Source organism: Mauremys mutica, chromosome 6 (assembly GCF_020497125.1).
Source record: "Mauremys mutica isolate MM-2020 ecotype Southern chromosome 6, ASM2049712v1, whole genome shotgun sequence".
Taxonomy (NCBI): domain Eukaryota; kingdom Metazoa; phylum Chordata; order Testudines; family Geoemydidae; genus Mauremys; species Mauremys mutica.
This window is the reverse complement of record NC_059077.1, coordinates 103,279,883-103,284,080: the sequence shown is the minus strand read 5'-3', so window position 1 is coordinate 103,284,080 and position 4,198 is coordinate 103,279,883.

Below are 4,198 nucleotides of genomic sequence, written 5' to 3'. Positions count from 1 at the left end.
TTCCCCCTACCCCCAAAATTGGGGGTGAACTGTTTGGTTTGGATTTCCTGGTATAACCTTTTTGTCATACCTTCACTAAAAAGCATGTGGTCAATTGACTCTCCATTCACTAACATATATGCATCATGCCACAGAATGCTGACACCCTATCACACATTTTAGATAAGCAGTTTCCATTCCTTGGAGTATGATTTCCAGTTCCAAGCAAAGAGCAGCAACAGGACTCCAGGTTGATAGAGCAGGCAATGAATAGCCACAGAATTTAAGAAATGATATCTCAACTTCAGCAAGCCTTTTGATACCATCTCAATGACCTTCTCAAACTAGAGAAACATATCCTAGACAAATCTACTATAAGGTGGGTTCACACCTAGTTGGAAAAGTGTATTCAGAGTAATTATCAATGGTTCAGTGTCAAGCTGAAAGGGCATATCAAATGGGGTCCCACAGGCATCTGACCTGGGCTTTGTTCTATTCAAGATTTTCATAAAATGGTGTGGATAGTGGCATATAGATAGAGCAGTGGTTCTCAAAGTCGGGCCGCCGTTTGTTCAGGGAAAGCCCCTGGCTGGCCAGGCCGGTTTGTTTGCCTGCCGTGTCCGCAGGTTCAGCTGATTGCAGCTCCCACTGGCCGCAGTTCACCGCTGCAGGCCAATGGGAGCTGCTGGAAGCGGCGCGGGCTGAGGGATGTGCTGGCTACTGCTTCCCGCAGCCCCCATTGGCCTGGAGTGGCGAACCGTGGCCAGTGGGAGCCACGATCGGCTGAACCTGCGGACGCGGCAGGTAAACGAACTGGCCTGGACCACCAGGGGCTTTCCCTGAACAAGCGGCAGCCTGACTTTGAGAAGCACTGATATAGAGTACACTTATAAAGTTTCAGAGGGGTAGCCTTGTTAGTCTGGTTCTGTAAAAGCAGCAAAGAATCCTGTGGCACCTTATAGACTAACAGACGTTTTGTAGCATGAGCTTTCGTGGGTGAATACCCACTTCTTCGGATGCAAATAGTGGAAATTTCCAGGGGCAGGTATATATAAGCAAGCAAGAAGCAAGCTAGAGATAACGAGGTTAGATCAATCAGGGAGGATGAGGCCCTGTTCTAGCAGTTGAGGTGTGAAAACCAAGGGAGGAGAAACTGGTTCTGTAATTGGCAAGCCATTCACAGTCTTTGTTTAGTCCTGAGCTGATGGTGTCAAATTTGCAGATGAACTGGAGTTCAGCAGTTTCTCTTTGAAGTCTGGTTCTAAAGTTTTTTTGCTGCAGGATGGCCACCTTAAGATCTGCTATTGTGTGGCCAGGGAGGTTGAAGTGTTTTCCTACAGGTTTTTGTATACTGCCATTCCTAATGACTGATTTGTGTCCATTTATCCTTTTCCTTGGAGACTGTCCAGTTTGGCCGATGTACATCTGTTAGTCTATAAGGTGCCACAGGATTCTTTGCTACTTATAAAGTTTGTGGACAACACTAAGCTGGGAGGTGTTGCAAGTGCTTTGGAGGACAGGATTAAAATTCAAAGTGATCTTGACAAACTGGAGAAATGGTATGAAATACATTTGATGAAATTTAACAACAAATGCAAGATAGTACACTTAGGAAGGAATAATCAATTACACAAATACAAAATGGGAATGACTGCCTAGGAAGGAGTACTGCAGAAAAGGATCTGAGAGTTATAGTGAATCACAGACTACGAGTCAATGTAAGTCTGTTGCAAAAAAAAAAAAAAATTTCCTCAGTCTCTGACATTACAGGAAATATAATCAGCAGTGAGTTGTTTCAATAGACCCTCCTTCTATTGAATATACTACATGGTTTGACTTTTGATAAGCAGATTCTCTTGTGGATAAGAAATTATCCATTAAGTAATATTGGTGTGAAGCCACAGTAACCCCACTGAAGTCAACGGAGTTGCTGAGGATTTACATGAGTGTAACAGAGCAGAGTTTATCAGTCCCTACAATGCTCAATACATGCTAGAAATTGTACTTTAAAAAAATAAAAATGAAGTATGCTACAGAAATACAATAATTTGTTGGATAATCTGTGCCCTGGATAGTTGAAGTCCCTCATCACCACCAAGTCCTGTGCTTTGGATGATTTTGTTAGTTGCTTAAAATAGTCTCATTCACCTCTTCTTCTTGGTTAGGTGGTCTGTAGTAGACCCCTACCATGACATCACCCTTGTTTTTACCCCATTTATCCTTACCCAGAGACTTTCAACAAGTCTGTCTCCTATTTCCATCTTAACCTCAGTCCAAGTGTACACATTTTTAACATATAAGGCAACACCTGCTCCCTTTCCCCCCCTTACTGTCTTTCCTGAGCAAGTTGTACCCTCCTATGGCAATATTCCAGTCATGTGTATTATCCCATCAAGTCTCTGATGCCAACTATGTCATAGTTTATTAACTAGCATTTAAAGTTCTTCCTTATTCCCTATACATCTCGCATTAGTATACAGACATCTAAGATACTAATTTGATTTCCCCCTACATTCTGTCTTGTCTCGCCCTTATCCCTGCTATAATGGCAGATTCTGAACCTTCTCCCAGGTCTCTATGTTTTGGACTTACCTGTGGGCTTTTATCACCTGTCCCCATCAAACCTAGTTTAAAGCCCACCTCACTAGGTTAGCCAGTCTGTATCCAAAGATGCTCTTCCTCTTCCTTGATAGGTGGACCTCATCTCTGCTTAGCAGTCCTTCCTGGAACAGCATCTCATGGTCAAGGTATCCGAAGACCTCCTGGTGACACCATCTTCATAGCCAGGCATTCACCTCCAGGATGCATCTCTCTGCTTGGGCCCTACTACCCCTGATCAGAAGGATCGAAGAGAACACCACTGAACCCCCAACTCCTTCAACCTTACTCCCAGAGCCTTGTAGTCACTTCTGATCTGCTCAGGGTCATACTTGGCAGTATTATTAGTGCCCACATGGATGAGTAGCATGTGGTAGTAATCAGAGTGCTGGATGATCCTTAACAATCCCTCTGTAAAGTCTCAGATATGGGCCCCTGGCAGGCAGCATCTCTCACAGGATGCCATGTCAGGCAGCAGATGGGTACCTCCGTCCCCCTCAGAAGAGGGTCACTAACCACCATTACCCTATGTTTCCTCCTGGGAGTGGTGGCTGCGATCCTTGGGGGGTACATGGCTTCTCCTCCTCCACCTTTGGGGGTGATTCCTCGTTGATCATTGCCAGGGCAGCATAACAGTTCTTCATCACTATGGTAGGAGGGTTGGAACTAAGGGTGGAGCACTGCCTGCTACCAGAAGTAACAGGCAGCCAGTGTCCTCCCTGTGACAGAGCCATATCCTCCTCCCATGGTGGCATGACAACAGTCCTTACTACATAGATAGCTTCCTCAACCTTGGAAATCTCCATATGAATACTCTCTATGAATTCCTCATGGGCACAGATGCTCCTCAGTCTAGCCACCTCCTACTGTAGGCTTTCCCACCTGCTTCCTGAGAGATTCCACCAACAGGCACCTTTCACAGTGGACAGTCCCCCAGCCTGGCTTTCTGAGAGTGGGAAATGCAGACCACAGTCTCTGCAAATCCACATCAGGATCTGGGTAGAGGTATCCATGGTCAGGTTCTCTGTTTGGATACAGGTGCAGGTGGAGAAGACAAGAGAAGTGTTAGCTAGCTATGTTTCAGCACCAGCAATGCCAATAACTAGCAGCTCTCCATTTTTGACTCCATCCACCAATCAGTGCCTGTAAGAGTCCCTACATCACTGAGAGCAAAGCATAGAGTTATGGGTCCGTCATAAAACAGCTTTTCAATTTTCTGGACTCAGTCAATAATCAAATCTACAGCTAGTAAGCTTCTCAATGTGCTATGAAAAGAAAGCCTCAGCTGAGCTGTGATTTCCCCCACCTCCATCAGATGCTTGCTTTTAGGTTTGTCCCCGTAGCAACAAAAAGAAAAAAAAATGAAGAGAACATGGATTTAAGAATTGCAACGTGATGAATTTTGAAGCTGATGTTACTAATATTTTAACGTCATATAATTTATAAGCGGAGAGAAAATAATAAAAAATCTGTTCTAGAAAATAAACGTTCTGATGGGGGCGGTGCTGCTTCTGCCACCTTCATCATTTTAGGAACTTTGATTTTATTGATTTTGCAGGTCTAAATTGCAAAATAGTATTAAAAAGTTGAAAAATTAATGTCACTAAACACATGAGGAGAG